A 21057-nucleotide genomic window follows, 5' to 3' on the forward strand; every position below is an offset into this window, starting at 1 on the left:
CGTCGTCCGTCACCAACCCTTTCGGGATTTCGTGCCTCTGGGAACCCCGAGATCGGGAACGTGAAACATCAATCGTGCGCTCCATAGACGGGCTGGCTGCTGGCTCTTATAGAATCTCCGCGCGAAAAATAAACCAGAACGAACCATCCACGTGACTTCTACGTATCGCGAAAATCCCTTTCTTCCACAACCCCTGGAGGGACAGACTTGGGGCTGTTCATGAAGGATACGTGCACCTGATACGTTATTTTCTGTACTGGGGAAAAGATGCAGTCATTGAAGGACTCCTACTGTAGTCCAAACAAGGTGAGTCTTTGACTCGTGTAAATATTTTATCAGTAGATTCTTGAGACATAAAGTCTTTCTTTTGGCCTCAAGAATCTACTGTTAAAATATTTCTCTAGTCAAAGATCGATGTCTTGATCAACTTGAATGTTTCTCTAGGATGAGTCTTATACAGGATGTTTTCAAAGTTTTTAGTAGGGAGAAGATATTGACAAGCTTTGTCAAATTATCTATATTTTAAGGCCCGGTTGTCCAGTTCAGGATTAAGCTGAGATTTAAGTTGATCCTAGATTAACCTGACAGAACTGAACTGAAATGTCGAAATTATTCTAGGATCAACTTTAATCCCGAACTGAACAACTGGGCCTCAGTGATACTTTTACTACCGAGTCTTTTTATCATACTCTTGTCGGATAACTCCGCCATCTTCAAAGTTCGTGAAATTACCAAGTGTGTGAATTCATTAAAACATTTCCTCGTACAAAACTAGATTTCAATCTCTCTCTGTGGTTGTCACGTCATTCACAATTGAAAAAAAAAGAGAAGAATCGATTCCCAGTCCCGAAACTTTACGAATAACTCAAACTGGAACCTTTAAATTCGTTCGAAGCCCCATATATCCTCGATGACATTCGTATTGAATAACTTGTGAACAACCCGAGGCAATTCCGCACGATACAGGGGTTGAGACGGTGTCGTAATTTATTTCACCTAATAATTCGGGAAAAAAGACACCTCTACTCCTGTCTTCCGATAATAGATAGGAGAGGAGAAACGATTTCGGGATGTATACACTTGTATCCCGGTTGTTCGACAAGGCAAAGAAATAAAAAGAACATTTTCCGAGAGTTATGTACTCGATACATATGTAAATTTTTCGTTCTGAATATTTTACGTGGATTTACGAGCCTGTTGGAGGTGTTACGTGTGGGTATATGAGTTTAGAGCGACATGAAGGAAGCTTTTTATATCCAAGGGTATGGACTGTCCTTATACCTACCCCTCCCAACAGAAAGGTAGAACTTTCCGTTCCTTATGTTTCCGTTCATTCAACCTTGGATCACAGCTCAGAAAATTCAACGAAAAGGTTCTACTCTTAAGAATGATAACATTTCATCAATTTCTTCATGTGGCTTTCACAACCCTTGAAGGGACAAACTTGGCTGTTCCTGAAGAAACAAAATACGTACACCAGATATGTTATTTTCTTTAGTGAGAAAAAGATGCAGTCAATAAAGGAGTCCTACTGTTGAAATAGTTGTACGACAATGACTCACCCCGTATATTTACTGAGAATATGAAATTGAAATCAAGTAAAACCGAGAATAATGATCCAGTTGAGGCCTTCTTACGACAAAGAATTAGCTGAGGAAATGGGATAAATGACACCATGAAATCCAATTACCAGAATAGAGTCTTACATCGTAACGATGTTCCAAATACTTATATTTCCGATCTCTGATGTCATCATCATGAGAGTTTTCTGATATATTTGGTCCCTCTGACATTCAATCCCCTCATATTTCACCATTTCTTTCTATCACGCTCGTGTAAAATGCTAGAATCGCTTGAATAACATTGCACATACATACAATGCAAGTTCGATATCTTACGGGGGCTAATTTTCATGACATCGGGCACTTAAACGCGATAATGGCTCTCTGGAATGTCGGGGGAAATAGGTTGAGCGTTTATAGTGTATAATAACACCTGTCAGGTTGGAGCATGTCAGAACGCATTAAAATTATAATTAGTGTTAACGTGGCAAGTTTATACATTTGGGGGATTGAACGACCGACGGGGTGACTTACAAATTGGGCGATTTGTCTATACGGAGCGATGAAGTTTGTTTACAGTTCGCTTTGTTTGAATAGAAGGGACTTTTCGATATCGCTTTCACCCTTACAGGGATGCAGAAGAGTAATTCAGACTAGAGTGAATAGAAGGTACCTCTACTCACATAATTGTAAACATAAGGCCTTTTTGAAAACCTTATTCAAGACTTTTTCAAGAGTCTTTGACTCGTACAAATATTTTAACAGTAGATTCTTGAGGTCAAAAGAAACACTTTTTCCTTTACCATTTTTTTAGAATCGGCTCTGTTTCGAAGATACAAGCTGTTGAAAAGCCATAAAAAATGTTATTTCTAGTTCTGTCGCACAAAACCTTTTATCGGATTAAATGAATTTCGGAATATAGTTTCATTTATTTGATGAATCTTTTTCGGATACAAGATATCACCCACGTCTTCCAGTTTTCTCATTATGACCATAACGTACCATGAAAATACCAAAAATTTAAAGATCCCAACTCTCGAAACTATATTGGAAACTAATGAATATTTGAACGTTTTGTAAAATAAAAGTAATCCTCATATTTTCTCGTATAATACGCCGTTTTATAATAATTTGATGTTCAAAAATAAGAAATATCTGTGAAATTTCAACAATCGGATTCCTTGACTGAATCCAACTCTGTTTGACAGATCCACGGATGTGTAGTGTCACAGATTTAGCTTGTTATTCTGACGGGAATTTCGTTTTTACAGGGTTGGCACAGGATCAAGGATCTACTGTTGAAATTTTTGTACGAGTCAAAGACTCATCCTGTATAATAGGACGAGTGAATTGTAAAACTTTGTATTTACAAACATTTCTGTTTGAAGGTAGTTTACAAGATAGGTAATAATAAACCTAATGAAATGAACAAGAGATAAAAAGCTCGTGATTTCACGTCAATGCTATCCATATTTTTGGGAATGAATGTTTGGAACTCACGATAAGTTATATTCTCGATTACAAAGATTTATATCGGAAATAAGGCAACAAAATTTAACATAACCCTCGCGCATTCGCCAATTTGTGTCCTCCGGAATGAATGGTGGACTAATCAGTAAATCATCACCATCAGAATTTCAGAACATTTTTCCCCCTAAAGATAAAATTCCACATCGAAAGGTCTTTAATATTTCAGAGTTGTCTCCACGAAGACTAATAGATACATCGCTCAAGACAGCGTTCCAAAATCGGTCTTGAAGAGAAGTGTCAGCTGCCTCATCATCAATCACGGATTCCTCAGTGGATTGTACGGGATCACGACCGTTTTTCATTCATCTCACCTACCCCTTCTTAAGGCTCTGTTATCTCAATATGAAATCTCTCAGTTGGGTGCCTTAAAAAGGTACTCTAAAGTGATTGTCTGATTTGATGGTTACTGTTGATCAGTGCAGGTGGGCATATTCACGCCTTCACAAAGAGAAAAATGCTCTCTAGGATATAAGGTGATACAGAACTTTCGAATCTGTGCATATTTCTCAGAATCTTACGAACTGTCGATGTAATCCACTTAGACGTTGGACGCGCTGTGGAGTTGTCAGATCTCAGGTCGTAACTCTTTGTCTTCAAACTCTCAAACGAAGACTTTGACCTCTGAAAAAACATTCTTCGATTCGTTCTTCGAGCGATGCTCGAATATTCGCAATTTACGGCTCAGCATTATTCATCCCGGTCTCAGTTCCCAATTTTCCCTCAGGATTCGTATAAATTATGCAATCTGGGAATCCGCGATGAGGTTCGTTCGTTAGTGGGAAATCCGGAAATCGACCCCGGTCCATGGACCGATCCACGGTATAGTGCCAACTATCGGGATACAATAGAAACGTCAACGCTCCGCGTTGCAGCACATAAATTCGGCAATACGAAGCCCCGGTTAGGGCTCCATAAATTTCCATCCGGAGACTAAGGCAAATAAAGCAAAATTTGTGTACATAAAGGAATGGGGGGCTGGATCAGACAATCTCTTCCAGTCGGTATTTCTTCGTTTCGTTCGGCAGTGGGAATTTTGTTTCGAAGGAATTGGACTGGTGAGAAAAGAAGTCACCTGCATCAGACTCCCATCCTATCAATCAACAATTTGAAAACTTGCCAGATCAATTTTTAAAGGGAGGGGGACATATTTTGAGCAGAATTGTAAGTCGAAATCTCCTCAAACCTTGATGTGGCAGCTATCACCCCTAAATTCTCAATAAGGAATAGGGGGTGAGCTGAACCTCAATTGAAAGATCACTTGACCCTCTACATGAACACTATGGTTTATAAATTATTATTGAGTCCTTGAAGTTACAGGGGCTGACAATTTGAAAACTTGCCAGGCCAATTATGTCTCGACAAGGATGTTTTCATTTTTCAGAGAAAAATAGGGGTGACAACCCCTACACCTAAGATTGAGGAGATTTTGGCTTACAATTCTTCTAGAAACATGTCCCCCTCCGAATAAAAAACGACCTGTTCCGGCATTTTCTCTGGAAACATTGTCACCTCCTGTAACTACTTCAAGGAATCAATAAAAATTTGCAAACCAAAGCATTCATGTAGAGGGACAAGTGATCTTTCAATCGAGGTAAATCTCACCCCCTATTCCCTATTAAGAATTTTGGGGTGATAGCTCCTACACCTAGGATTGAGGAGATTTCGGCTTACAATTCTGCTCAATATATGTCCCCCTACGAATGAAACTTGACGTGGCCTTGCAAGTTTATAAATTGTCACCCTTTATACCAAAAATTCAAACATTCTCCTAGATTACATCATATGTAATCATTTTAAAGAGTTGCCACTTTGCCAAAGAATCAAAACTACCCTTAACTCTTCATAAAATCATACAAGAATATTCTTGCTGCCATTTGAACAGATGAAATTGACGTTTTCCATCTTCAACTCTGATGTCTGATGTCGCAACCTCAGTCAGAATTCTAATCATTTCCTCAAAAACGCTCAGAAAGTTCCGTCGTGTCCATCGAAATATTCATACGACCCAGTAAAACTGCGTTACGGCGCGGAATGCTTGATGAAAATCGAGTCCTTGCGCTGCTCTCTCGAGGGAAAGAACTCCCTCCAGAAGTGCGAAGTTAGAAAACGGTTTCACTAACTGAGATTTGAGGCAAGTCCGGAAGTTCTTGCGGAATAATGAAATTTGTCGAGCCAACTGGTACCAAACGGGGGACGTCGCGTGCGACGCCTTCTAATATTCGATTTCGGCGGGTGAATTCTCACCCCCAAGTTTTTCCATCTAACTGCGGTTTCTGGAACGTCCCTTCCGGTCTGATAATCTTAAAGGTGACACCAAAAACAACCTCATGAATTGGAATACGTAAGATAAACCCCGAGCCAAAAGTACGATATAGAATGTTCCATATTAGACGAGCCACCCCGTATATTTCTTATCCTACAGTGATTGGAAAAATTTCTCGAAACATCTCGAATGATTTTGTTTGTGGGACATCTTTTGACGTATATTTGAGGCTTGAACGAGTAACCTCCTAAGAAGGGACTCTTCAAGTCCTCAAAATTGATAAGGGAAGGGGGGTTGAGTGATACTTCATTTGGAAGATCTTGGAAGCAGAGTTCGAAACGAATTTGTATCGTTATTTCTCCGTAGAAAGTATACCATCTTCGATTTTGAAACGCCCTTTGGAACGGTCATAGCTAACCGTACTAGTGCAATAATTTTAGTAAATCGTTTGGACAAAAAGTCATCCACGTGGTTTACTGATGGATCAAAAACAGAAAGAGGCGCCGGCATTGGCGTATATGGACCTAAACTGAGGATCTCTGAGGCCCAGGGAAGTGAACCCTTTATTTAACAGACCGAGACACTGGCTGTTCACGTATGCGCTCAGGAGTGTCTTAAAATGAACCTCAAAGGAGCGCATATCTATATTACCAAGGACCGCCAGACCACACTGAAATCCCTGGAATCACACTGCCAAAGATCTCTGCTGACATTGGAGTGCCATAATACCATAAAGCAACTGGCCAGAGACAACAAAGTGACTCTACTATGGGTACCAGGGCATTGTGGTGTTGAAGGAAATGAGAGAGCCGATGAACTTGCAACAAGAGCATCAAGGTTAACACCTGCTGGATCTGAGCCTTCCTGTGGGCTTGAAAAGTACCAATACAAGGCAGCGGTCCAACAATGGGAGTTGAACAATAGATAACCCTCTGGAGAAACACTCCTGGACTTACTCAGTCGAAGAAATTCTTGATGATTTCATCGACCTACACCAGAAAACTGCTGAAGCTGTCACGAGCTGAGCTTCGGGTGATGGTGGGACTGCTGACAGGGCACTGTCGGTACGAATATCATTTGTATCGTATGGGAAAGTCAGCAGATGAGATTTGTAGGCTCTGTGGATTAGGAGCAGAAACAGCTGAACACATGGTATGCAAGAGTCCAGAACTGGCTGGCCTAAGAACCACTCATATGAGGAAACCGGTTCTGGGTACTGACGAGGTAACGTCCAAGGCACCTAAGGATGTTGTCGGTTTTATCAACACCATTGACGACCTCCTTAGGTTCCTATGAATGAGTAAGGGTGAAGAACAAAAGATCTACATGGTCGCAGTTCCCAAAAGGCTAATCGAGCCCCAACGACCCCGGTTCAAATAATAATAATAATCGATGTGGCGATTCCAAATAATAACAATCATTTAGATGGACACACCGAAAACATTTCAAAATACAGAGACCTAGAGGAACAAACCAGGAGACAGTGGAAGCTGAAACATAAAAAGACCATCCCCATTGTCATTTCATATACTGACTTGATACCGAAGAAACTACCAGAGAACTTGAGGAAACAGTTGGACGAAAATATCTCAATATAAAGACATGCAGAAGGCGGTACTGCTGGGAACGGCGAGAACTGTACGCAAGTACATGGGGAATACAGAGGAACACCGTCTGCTCCGACAGGAAATACGGGTGGAGCAGGAATCTAACCGACAGCAGGTAGCCGAGGAGCGACCCGGACCCGACCACCACCACGAGCCCGAAAACCTGGAAAGGGCTCCGACAGAGCTTAATCCTTTTGATATCTGAGACATCTGGGATAAGTGAATCCTCTGGAGAGGATTGTGAAAGCCGCAAGGCTAAAGTCATAATGCTACGTATAACAAACCTAGAATCAACGTGAATTGTTACTGGATAAATACGTTTTTTTTTACGTTACTGTGTTTATTGGGAGATCTGCACTTGAAATTTCATAGACTCCTGGAGATGTTAGATCATAATCTTGTCTTTTTTATGTCGTCGAGTGTTGGTGAAGTGATTTATGTTGATGACATCTACCTTGTACGGAAAACACTCTAAAATTTTGCGTATAAATGACGATTTTTTCGTGCTGAACCAGCTGAGAAACATTTCCCTGTCTGTTTTCGCCTACCCAGTCACCGACATAGGAAACACGGACCAAAAAGACCATCCCTATTTTCATTTCTTCTACAGACTTGATACCGAAGAAATTACCAAAGAACTTGAGGAAACTTCAGTTGGACGAAAATATCTGTAGAGTATTGCAGAAGGCGGTACTGCTGGAAACGGCCAGAAGTGTACGCAAGTACATGGGAAATGCAGAGGAACACCGTCTGCCCCGACAGGAAGTAAGGGTGGAGCAGGAATCCAACCTACAGCAGGGAGCCGAGGAGCGACCCGGACCCGACCACCACCACGAGCCCGAAAACCTGGAAAGAGCTCCAACAGAGCTTAATCCTTTTGAGAGCTGAGACATCTGGGATGAGTGAATCCTCTGGAGATGATTGTGAAAGCCGCAAGGCTAAAGTCATAATGCTACGTATAACAAACCTAGAATCAACGTGAATTGTTACTGGATAAATACGTTTTTTTTACGTTACTGTGTTTATTGGGAGACCTGCACTTGAAATTTCATACTCCTGGGGTTGATAGATCAGAATTTTGTCTTTTTTACGTGGTTGAGTTTTGGTGAAATCATTTATGTTGATGCCATCTACCTTGTACGGAAAACACTCTAAAATTTTGCGTATAAATGACGATTTTTTCGTGGTGAAACAGCTGAGAAACATTTCCCTGACTATTTTCGCCTACCCAGTCACCGACACAGGAAACACGGACCAAAAAGACCATCCCTATTTTCATTTCTTCTACAGACTTGATACCGAAGAAACTACCAGAGAACTTGAGGAAACTTCAGTTGGACGAAAATATCTGTAGAGTATTGCAGAAGACGGTACTGCTGGAAACGGCAAGCACATGGGAAATGCAGAGGAACACCGTCTGCTCCGACAGGAAATACGGGTGGAGCAGGAATCTTACCGACAGCAGGTAGCCGAGGAGCGACCCGGACCCGACCACCACCACGAGCCCGAAAACCTGGAAAGGGCTCCAACAGAGCTTAATCCTTTTGATACCTGACACATCTGGGATAAGTGAATCCTCTGGAGAGGATTGTGAAAGCCGCAAGGCTAAAGTCATAATGCTACGTATAACAAACCTAGAATCATAGACATATAGACATGGACTGTGCCTGCCCTTTATATCTATGCATGAAATACGGTCAAAAAAAGTGACAGAGAGAAACGCACGTCGGGAATGCAGTTGTCTCTTTCTAGAATATTGATTGGTCCACACTCACCTCTATGTGAACAAAAAAGAGAAGGTAAATGCCCGACGATCATTTGTCTCTTTCTATAAAAAACGCCAATTTCATGCTGACATTGCTCAGTCCATGTCTCTATGTCTATGCCTAGAATCAACGTGAATTGTTACTGGATAAATACGTTTTTTTTTCACGTATCTGTGTTTATTGGGAGACCTGCACTTGAAATTTCATAGGCTCTTGGGGATGACAGATCAGAATCTTGTCTTTTTTACGTGGTTGAGTTTTGGTGAAATCATTTATGTTGATGACATCTACCTTGTACGGAAAACACTCTAAAATTTTGCGTATAAATGACGATTTTTTCCTGTTGAACCAGCTGAGAAACATTTCCCTGTCTATTTTCGCCTACCCAGTCGCCGACACAGGAAACGCGGACCAAAAGGACCAGGTCTCAAAGCGCTTTCACGTCGGCCTTCATGGAATAAACATTTTCCCGCCTTCCAACAATTTATTATATCGGGCTCGGAGACCTCGTCGTCCTCGAACATCTGATCTCCGCGTTTCGGTCAAAGAAACATCCCCAGTGTTTGCGGCTCCGGCAAAGGCCAAAAGCATTCATCTTCGAGGGGCCGTGGCATTCGAAGGTAAGGAATGCGCCGAGTCTACGCCGAGCTGGCCCGCCCGGCTGCTCTTTAGTAATTCATGAGCTGCATTCTGGAAATCTCCCTGGATAGATCGGCGAAATTACTTCGGAAGCCCATCAAGTTTCGGTTATTCGCGGGGCGAGCGAGGTGATTGGAGATCATCGACTCGGATCGGGTGAATATCATTAGGCGGGAAATTTGAATATTTCACGAAGGGCGCGGGGCGTCGCGGATCAACTTATGGGGCGTCTCTCCTGTTCAGTTTCAGAGATAGGCTTTCGAAATTGCTCGCAATTGTTTAAGCGTGTTCGAAAACCTATATTTGCTTACTAAACTTTCGGATATCTAACACTGTTTACCAGAAAATAAAATTTTTAATTTTTCCATCTTTCAACCTTCAAATTAGGTGGAATCTAACAGAAAAATCATGGTAGATTTGAATGTGATACATCATCTGAAAAAGCAACCTTTCTAGTGATAAATATCGATATTTCATTCACCCAGGCGCAACTGTTCGATCTTGAGGCAGTTTTAACTTAACCCAACTTTTTGGGAATTTTTCGGAGGTCATATTTAAAGTGATTTATCTTCCAGGAGAATTATCGTAGATCTATAAGTGATACATATTCTAAAAGAGTAACTCTTCTAGTACCAAATTTGAGAATTTCATCCATCTCAGCGTAACAGTTCGGTCTTGACGAATTTTCAAGTGAAATTCGCAATTTTTGAAAAATGCCTTTTCCTAGATGGAAATCTCAATTAAGGGAGATAGGCTTTCGAAACTGCTCGCAATAGATTCAGCGTGTTCGAAAACCTATATCTTTTCACCAAAATTTCAAATATCCGAACCAGTTTAGAAGAAATAATTTTTTTTGTTTTTCCACTTTTCATTTTCGAGTTGACTTCGAAGAGCTCTCTGGAGTGCAATTCCGTATTGAATCATCAACTGTTTGATTTTCTAGAATCTTCAAAACAAATTTTATGCACTCCATATCCTGAGGCAGTGATAGAACATCCTGATTTTCAAACAGAGTAGCAAATACGTCATTTTAGGGGGGTCTAACCCCTTGCTCATTTTTGACCCAAAAAATCGAGATTTTCGAAATCGAGTTTTTGTGCTAGGGTGGAAGCCTTGGCAATGATGATTATATAACCGGAAATCCCATTTGTATCAGAAGAATATAACAGGAGATATCGCAGATTTAAATTTGCAATTTTTGAAAAATGCCATTTCCAAAATGAAAATCTAAACGAAAGGAGATAGGCTTTTGAAATTGCTCGCAATAGATTCAGCGTATTCGAAAACCTATATTTTCATACCAAAATTTCAAATATCCGGCCCTGTTTAGGTGAAATTAATTTTTTTTGTTTTTCCACTTTTCATTTTCGAGTTGACTTCGAAGAGCTCTCTGAAGTGCAATTCTCTATTGAATAATCAACTGTTTGGTTTTCTAGAATCTTCAAAACAAATTCTATGCACTCCATATCCTAAGACAGTAGTAGGACACCCTGATTTTCAGGCAGAGGAGCAAATAGGTCATTTTAGGGGGGTCTAACCCCTTGCTCATTTTTGACCCAAAAAATCGAAATTTTCGAAATCGAGTTTTTAGGCTAGGGTGGAAGCCTTGGCAACGCTGATTACGAAACCGAAATTCCCAATTGGATCAGACGAATATAACAGGAGATATCGCAGATTGAAATTTGCAATTTTTGAAAAATGCCATTTCTAAGATGAAAATCTAAACGAGGGGAGATAGGCTTTCGAAATTGCTCGCAATAGATTCAGCGTATTCGAAAACCTATATTTTCATACCAAAATTTCAGATATCCGGCCCTGTTTAGGTGAAATTAATTTTTTTTGTTTTTTCACTTTTCATTTTCGAGTTGACTTCGAAGAGCTCTCTGGAGTGCAATTCTCTATTGAATAATCAACTGTTGGTTTTCTAGAATCTTCAAAACAAATTCTATGCACTCCATATCCTAAGACAGTAGTAGGACACCCTGATTTTCAGGCAGAGGAGCAAATAGGTCATTTTAGGGGGGTCTAACCCCTTGCTCATTTTTGACCCAAAAAATCGAAATTTTCGAAATCGAGTTTTTAGGCTAGGGTGGAAGCCTTGGCAACGCTGATTACGAAACCGAAATTCCCAATTGGATCAGACGAATATAACAGGAGATATCGCAGATTGAAATTTGCAATTTTTGAAAAATGCCATTTCTAAGATGAAAATCTAAACGAGGGGAGATAGGCTTTCGAAATTGCTCGCAATAGATTCAGCGTATTCGAAAACCTATATTTTCATACCAAAATTTCAGATATCCGGCCCTGTTTAGGTGAAATTAATTTTTTTTTGTTTTTCCACTTTTCATTTTCGGGTTGACTTCGAAGAGCTCTCTGGAGAGCAATTCTCTATTGAATAATCAACTGTTTGGTTTTCTAGAATCTTCAAAACAAATTCTATGCACTCCATATCCTAAGACAGTAGTAGGACACCCTGATTTTCAGGCAGAGGAGCAAATAGGTCATTTTAGGGGGGTCTAACCCCTTGCTCATTTTTGACCCAAAAAATCGAAATTTTCGAAATCGAGTTTTTGTGCTAGGGTGGAAGCTTTAGCAACGCTGATCACGAAACCGAAAATCCCAATTGGATCAGACGAATATAACAGGAGATATCGCAGATTGAAATTTGCAATTTTCGAAAAATGCCATTTCTGAGATGAAAATCTAAACGGAGGGATATTGGCTTTCGAAATTGCTCGCAATAGATTCAGCATATTCGAAAACCCATATTTACTCAACAAACTTTCGGATATCTAACACTGTTTACCAGAAAATCGAATTTTAAATTTTTAGGTGGTATTTAGGAGAAAAATCATATTTTTTCAGGGCTTTTCATGCAGTTTTCGAATCATTTTCGAATTGGGTTGTGAATTTTAGGACGATCTGACATATAGAACTATCGTTCGAAGAAAAAACCATCGGGGGCAACGACCCCTCGCTCAAATATTCCGTTCATTAATATAACGCCTCGGAAATGAGCGGAGAATGTTCGACCAACCGCAAAACTTCCGACGGAAGAGTTCGGAACTTGAAACAACATCATCCCTTCGGAGAATCGATCCCCCAATGGTATTGAAACGTTCTCCTGTGAACAATTACAGTTTGGAATTCCTCAAGGCGGCCCTCATACTTCTTTGCGAAACAATTCCCGAAGTCCTATCGGTCGAGGATTGGACAGTGGCCGCTAGTTGATCAGTTTTCACTGTTGGACGTAAATATACGAGGATGTATTGAAATCTAGTTAGCCTAGACCAGTTCCATGCATAGAAAAAAATATTGCCCCACCATAGCAACGAACAATATCTCATTAAAAGTGTCAGTGTGAAGTTTGAGGTTCAAAAAAGTAAACCGGAGTTACGCAATGAATTAAAAGAAAGAAGATGTCCACCAAAATTGTGAAAATCGAAAAATTAGAGTATCGAGCCATCATCAAGTAAGTATTTAAAAGAGTTGAGAGGTAAGCAGATTTACGAAGATATGCTTAAAACCCTTGGTGGTCAATGTCCTTCGTGTGCGACCGTGAAAAATTGGACTGCAAGCTTCAAAAGAGGTAAATTTTCCATTGAAGATGATGACCGATCGGGAAGGCCAGTTTCTGTGTCAGTCCCCGAAAATATGGATGCAGTTCATGACATGATTTAATCAGACCGTAGAATTGGGCTAAAACGGATATTTGAAGCACTGAATATTTCATACGAACGCCTTCATCATATAGTTCACGTCAATTTGGACATGAGAAAAGTTGCTGCAAAATGGATCCCCAAATGTTTGAATGTTGACCAAAGGCGTGCAAGGGTAGAAGCATCGCTTTCGATCTGTGCTCGATTTGAAAACGATGTAGACGTCTTAAACCAAATTTTTACTATGGATGAGACTTGGATACATTTCTACGATCCCGAAACAAAGCAACAATCGATGGAATGGCGACACTCTGGTTCTCCAAACCCTAAGAAGTTTCGTGTCCAAAGATCTGCTGGAAAAGTCCTTGCTTCAGTTTTTTGGAATTGCCATGGAGTAATCATGATTGATTTTTTGGATAAGGGTAGAACAATAACCGGAGATTACTATTCGACATTATTGACCACTCTACAGGAAAAAATTGAAGAGAAAAGACGCGGAAAGCTATCCAAAGATGTTTTGGTTTTGCAGGACAACGCCCCTGCACACAAATCTCATGTTGACATGTAAGAAATTCGTGATTTAGGGTTTGAATTACTAGAACACCCCCATTTTTTACCAGATTCGGCTCCATCCGACTATCATCTCTTTCCTCAACTGAAAAAAAGTTTAAAAGGTCGTAAATTTTCTTCCAACGAGGAGGTAATGAAAGCTGTGGTAGTCTGGTTTGCAGAGCAAGAAGAAACTTTTTTTTTTGAAAGTTCCAGAGACGTTGCAGGTTCGCTGTAATAAATGTATCCAATTAAGAGTAGAATATGTTGAGTAATAAAATATTTTGACCTCAAAATTTTGTTTGGTTGTATAGTAGGCTAAGAATTTTTCAATATATCCTCGTATCATTGCAGACTCCTCATTTGGTTTTGGTATCAGCATATACAGGACTAATTTTTGGTAAAAGTACTCTACAAGGTCCAAATTATCCACCCTAAACAACCAAATCGAACAATTTCCTTGCCAGAACAACTCAAATCGCTTGTATCCAAACTCAACCCAAATGAAAACCGACAAACAAATTGAAAAAACTCCCATCCCTCGTCATCGGTGGTAACGGGAGCAAACCAAATTGGATGAAAACCTCAACCCGAACTGGCATTTTTCATGTCTTCCGCCAGACGTTCCTGGTTTTCCACGTTAATTGACACGAGACCGTTTTCGTCCGGAAAACCCTAGCAGAGCGAAGGTGCGAACATAACATTTGACGCCATTACGCAAAATATGCAAATCCCGACGTTTGTTCGGGAACGTTGTAGACATGCCATTCGGTCAATTAGCCGAGTTATATTCCAGAATAAACATCTGCCATGCGATAGGTATACACTGTACGAACAGTCGTTTTGTATCTGTCCTATATGGTAGTAGCCGTTGTTCGTATTAGCATACGTCTGGTGGACCAGTTGGTTCGGTATTTACTGATGATTTAAACGGAAACTCAAGAGATGTTGTTGATGCTGTCAAACGAGGTTTAGCAGTTGTTAGATCCGTGATTATCAGCGTTTCTAGTGACGTTCAACTGGCTCGACAGCTGAAATTTTTTTGTCCGCTACTGTTTGGGGACAAATGGATTCTAAAATCAGTTGTTCTCGATCAGTTCTAGTGATCAATAGTTTTTCTTTCGTTTGATTTTCTACACTCGATCGCTATGCAACGCGAAACACGCAATTTGACCAAAGAGGAATGTGCCAAAGCGGTAGTTTTGCGAGAAGAAGGGTGGACAAACACAAGAATTGAAGAAAGGTTTGGAGTTTCCCATACAAGTGTGTCCAGAATGTTGCAGCGATTCAGGGAGACAGGTATGAATGTCCAAAGAGCAGGACAGGGTAGACCACGGGTAACAACTGCCATTCAAGAACGTTTCTCGAGAGTTTCTACGTTGAGACAACGGTTTGCAACCGCTCGCCTCCTTCAAATTCCGCTTGAGCAAACTCATGAGGTACAAATTAGCACTCAGACAATAAGAAATCGCCTCAGAGAATATGATTTAAGGCCTCGTATCGCGGCAAGAGGCCCAGCTCTTACACCAGCCCATCGAAGGGCGCGTTTGGATTTTGCGAAAGAGCATATCCATTGGGAAGAGGCCGATTGGGAAAAAGTTCTCTTCACAGATGAGTCTAGATTCTGCCTCTACCATTATGATCGACGTTTCCTTGTATGCAGACGTCCACATGAAAGATATGCTCAGTGCAATTTCGTGAATACTACTGGTTTCGGGGGAGGATCGATTATGGTATGGGGTGGAATATCTTTGACTGCTCGCACAGACCTAGTGGTCGTTGATAATGGAGCTATGAATGCTGATAAGTATATAAGGAACATTCTCGAAGAGCATGTAGTGCCATTTGCCCCATACATTGGTGAAAATTTCATTTTTATGGACGATAATGCCAGACTTCATCGTGCGCGCATAGTTCAGGAGTACCTTGAAGAGGTTGAAGTCTCTCGAATGGAATGGCCAGCAAGAAGTCCAGATCTCAATCCGATTGAGCAGGTTTGGAACAACCTCAATAGAAGGCTGAGAAGTTCAGAAAATCATCCAGCTCCTCTTAATGACTTAGTAATCCAACTCGGAGAAATCTGGGAAGGATTAGATCAGAACATTTTAAGATCACTCATTTTGAGTATGAACCGTCGTTGCCGAGCTGTAATTAACGCAAGGGGTGGAAATACCAAGTATTAAATCACTTATCAGCATTTCAGTATTTTGAAAATTGTTCATTTCTCTTCTTTCACATAAGATTCGGTGAAATCCTGAATATTTCTTCCATTTAATGTGTCTTGTTTCGTTCAAAACCTTCCCGAGAGAACATAAAAAATATGTTATAAAGTCAATGTAGAGTTAACTTTCATTAAAATTGAGATTTTCAGAGTCTTCGTTAATTTTGTTGCGCAGTGTGCTTATTAAGTATTAATTTCATTTTTCTACTCACGGGGTTTGGGGTTCTGCAAGATCTATTATCATAACCTTCTCGCATATGTCAAAGAATACATCCTTCCCTGTAAAAATTGAGCATTTGAATGACATGGACGTCCCCTCGTATTGGCAGAAAATTGCAATGGCAACACACAGAGGGAGTCGACGGCCTGTATATATAGGATATGCATGCGATGTCTTGCGGTCTGATGCATATTTTATGCCCCAGATGCAAATACTTCGGCTTATGCTTGGGGATAAACGAATTTAATTTCGTTACGATGCATGGAATACACAACGTGATCCTTTGATTATTCATGAATGGGATATGGATTGGTGAATTATTGCTTCGAACCGAGAAAACTATAGGATGATAACACAAAGGGAGAACGACACAACTTTTTCTTTTTAGTTGCTTTTTCTTCCCTCCAATTTTACCCCGGATGAACAATCTGTTTCTCCACTGAATCTTCAAATTCACTCCAAAGCGATTAAGAAGGAGAAAGCCAGTTATTTTCTCTTATTTTGAGAGTACTCAAAGTGAGATATTCATAATTTTTTTTTGGCAAATACTCCAATTCGATAACTAGATAGGTAACCTACATACAGTATTCCAAATATTGGATCATTCTTGGTGAAAATTATGAATAAATAATATACAGGTTGTATTTAAAGGTAGAACTGGTCAAAATGAGACGTTTCACCAAAAACTACCTATACAAGACTTTCAAAATGACGAAGTTGAAAAAAAAATTGAAAATGATCACTGGAATAGATCCTAATACGACCCTAGACCGTTTGTTAGCTGAATTATCATATAGCAATAGAGAAAACATATCGATTCGACCATGTGGTTTCGTTTAGGATATTGGCACGTTCGATATTTACGTGGTAATGAAAATGGAAACTTAGGATTGCCGAATAGTTCCCATTATTTTTTAGTAACTTACACGATTTTATGAAATGGCTCATTTCGATACCAACTGACAGAAGAGACTTAGGACGCAAGTGTAAAAAACAGAATATTACTTCAAAATCTCACCAATAACATTCGTCTCAATTATTCACGAATTTTTTCACAATGGGCATCACAATCTTCTTGTTCGAACATTCCAACAATCGCCGTAAAAACGGGATGAGAGGGGAAACATCATAGTACTTTTTCAACATAAATAACTTGAGCACTTTCAAGAAACTGCCTCGATGTTCTACATTTTTTTTCACCCTAAATTGCACGATAAAACAATTATGATTCTCTCAAAAGTGACCTGATGCATCTAATCCGATGAACTTGGTACTGAACCATTCATTGTCCAGCCATATGTCGATGTTTTGTTTCGTTTTTGCGATGCCGGATTCACCTTCCACAGTCAGTCAGTTCTAGGGGTTGTATCTCAGCTATCTTGGATATTTTATACACACAATTTTTGGTTGAACGACGTATTTTGATAAGTTCCACCTTCTGTCAATAAAAAAGCCTCACCTTTTAAAACACCCTCTATAAGATATAGGGTCGGACACCCTGTACATAAATCCCGAACAAACAGAATCCCAGACATCGAGATCTTCGAGCTCCTAAGGTCGATCCTCCTGTTTCTAATTATCATGTCAATATACTCCGTTTTTCCTGTTATCAACGGGTAACAAGCTCGTTAGAAATTTAAATCTAAGGTTAAAGGAGTGGAAAATTCTCCTACGTGGAATATTCCGGGTGGAATGAGAGAGCTTAAATAAACGGAGAACGAGATGCCGCTCTCTGCTATGTCGGAAGATGGCAAATAGAAGGTGGCACTACACCGAGGTGCAGCGAATATATACGCTTCGTTTCCGGATTTGTATTGTGCAATCTGGATTTTCGAGGCCGTCCTGAAAGGATGAAATCTGCAGACGGTTTCTGCGAGACGTTAATGAAAAAATTCTCGCAGGTGATTGCCTCGCAACATTGTGGACATTGCAAACATGCGATTCTTTTATTGAAAATAAATCTTATAAGGTGAAAAACTCTTTCATTAGCCAATGGTATGGTGCCTTTTTTGAGTCTTTGTTCACAGTACCTCTGCGTAAACGCACCATAACTCGAAGGGCACTGCAACCGATTCGTCTTGACAAATTTTAGACTATAACAAATCATAGTAAATCTAAATGTTCGTTCATTCATTAATTGCTGTATCCCGTTACCCAGAATAAATCTACAAAAACGCTCAAAAGCAAAACTATCCGTGCGATCAAACTTATAATTTCTTAAAGCTAATTGCGACTGTGTGCCCTCCTGTGACTGAAGAGACCCAACCGTGACCAACAGATCCTTCCACACTGCTGGCATGGACTGTCACCAACCAGATCTGGCCGCCACTGTATTCTTCTCGAGTCTCCATTATAACTGTGCACCAAAGACCTCCACTGTGACCTGTCTAACGCTAGTTGTTCCCAGTTATGATTGGCATTAACTGATTTTAGGGATTGATGCAGTATATCCTCAAGCCGCTTATACTGGCCTCCTGGTTTCCGAGCTCCCTCTGTGAATTCGCCATACAGAGCTATTTTGGGGAGTCTTGTGTCTTGCATCCTCAGAATGTGGCCGCTCCATCTGAGTCGGGCCCTCGTTACATGAGTCTCAATTGTTATACAACTCGCGAGCTGCAAGACTTCTGCATTTGGAACTTTGTGGAACCATCTGATGTGCATTATTTGTCTTACATGAGGTTGCTGCGTTCATTCAAGCTGTTTAATGTGTCGCCTGTAGGGCGTCCAGCTTTCGCTTCCGCAAAGAAGCGTTGGGAGGACCACCGCTTTGGAAACAGCTGTCTTGGTCTTCAGATTGTGGTCGTGATTTTGAAACACTCTGTCATTCTCTAGCTTCTAGAATGCCCGTGATGCTGAATTGATACGGTTGTGTCGGGCCCTCGTTACTTGAGTCTCAATTTTTATACAACTCGCGCGCTGCAATACTTCTGCATTTGAAACTAAATGTGACAATCATCTAAGAGATTAACTCCTCTAGCAAAAAATTCATTCATAATTTAATCGAGCTCCTCAACAGTTGGATATTTCAAACCGTTTCAATCTATCTTCTTTCCTCATCTTTGGAGCCCCAGTCGTTTAACGCTACTTCTTTCAGTCTTTTTGGGGATATTGTACTGTGTTTCGATATCAATGAAGATTCACTCCATTTGATTATGAAAACCTCGAGCTCGGATTCGTCAGTTCTCCTTGCTCAACTATTTTTTGATGCTCTTTCATTAGCGTCTGTAAATGGCATTCAGTTCTCCATCAGGTTTCATAAGGTTCGACTTAGGTTAGCCCTGATAGGATACAGCTTCGAAAAGTGTCCTCAATTCTTCTAATCTTTTGAACGATCTTTCTGCAGATATAATAGATTGATCAAAAATGTTAGAAACAGCCCAATAAGTCGTGAAATATCTAAAATTTAAGTAAATGCACAAGCACCACTATAACACCACCATCGCACAGCAACTTCTCAGACGCTATCTCGACCATCCAAACCCCCACGTCTCCCACAGACGCATCTTTGCCCCCGGCGTCGCGACGCCGTTCCCACGTCTTGATCTTCGCCCTCACTTAATGACTGTTGTTTCCCAACTCGACTCTTAATGAGCCCATAATTATTATTGACTCAAATCTAATTGCTCTTGTCTCGCTGTTTGGACTTCTGGCGAATGTCAATCTGCACAGAGTCGTCTGTCGGGCCACTCCAGGTATTCGGCGGAACGTTATTGTTCCTCCAGATGCCGGATGGAGTGGAAAGTCTGTTTATCCAGAGGGTCCTGGATGGAGAGCCGGGCACCTCATGAATTTTGGATGTGATGCATTTAGATTATTGGTTATCGCGTTTGCTTTGGTACCGATGGACCGATAGGTTAGTCTCTTGGATCTGTCGGTGAAGCTTCTGGAGATTGGTCTTTGAAAATTGAAAGCCTCTCTCAAGAAACAAGAAATTGGGGTTTTTACAGAGAGCGCCGTGTTCAGAGCAAAGAAATGAGGTCTATGAAATATCGAGAATAAATAAATAAATAAATAAATGAATAAATAAACAAACTAAATCACACACACACATCTACTTCAAGTTTTTTGTGATGTGATTGAAGAAAAGCAACAGAGGATATAAAACACCGTTTAAATCGTTGTTTTTCTCCTTCTGAAACCCTACAACTCTATCCAAATATTCATGAGAACTGTTGTTCTGTCATTAGAAGAATCATAATGATCCTTCATTCCATTCTTTCGTGCCACAAAGAGGAATCTGAATAAAAGATAAGTCTCTGACAATTATCTTGCCATTTGTTGGATAACAACTCGTAATTGTACCTTTTCCGTATTAAAAGGAATACGATAGCAGTTTGCTGTCAGTCACGTTATACGAAAGGCTATACAGTATTCCTGGTTAAGTTTTAATCGAAAAAATTCTTGGTTTGTTTGCTCACAACAAAAAGATCAGTCAGTAAAGGTGTAATTGAAAGATCGTGGAAAATGAAGAAACTTTCAGTTCGCCTTATACTGTAAGTATTGAGTCCTTGAGAAATTACAAGTTCTACAAAACCAATTGAGGGTTGCTTACAACGCCATACGTCAAAAGTATAAGAGACAAGGACATTCGGCAGTCTGAATGAAATTCGTGCACTATTTTCAACCACACGAAAATGCAAACAGATATTTTTTTAAAAATTTATTTTTCAAGTTATGGTCGATAGAAAGTCGGAAATTTTGGACCTTCGCGAAAAAAATCATCAAAACTAAAATGTTCGCAGTAGATGAATGAAATGTGGTTTTTTCTGTTTGCAAAAAACTAGTCTATCATTAAAAAATCAGCATATGTCCAGTGTTTTTTTTTTCTGGCTGCTACAGCTCCTCAATTTTCTGAAGTTATACCCTATTTATGTATTTATTAGGCATGTCATCATGTGTCATTTTTTACCAATTCAAACTTTCACCCCTAGATTGATGGATTTCCGCGAATATCTGGAAGGAATACTCAACCGAGATGCAATCATTACCGTATCCAATTAAACCGAACAAACAGAAATACGACTAATGAAGATGGATA

The sequence above is a fragment of the Coccinella septempunctata genome, chromosome 7 (assembly GCF_907165205.1).
Source record: "Coccinella septempunctata chromosome 7, icCocSept1.1, whole genome shotgun sequence".
Lineage (NCBI taxonomy): Eukaryota > Metazoa > Arthropoda > Insecta > Coleoptera > Coccinellidae > Coccinella > Coccinella septempunctata.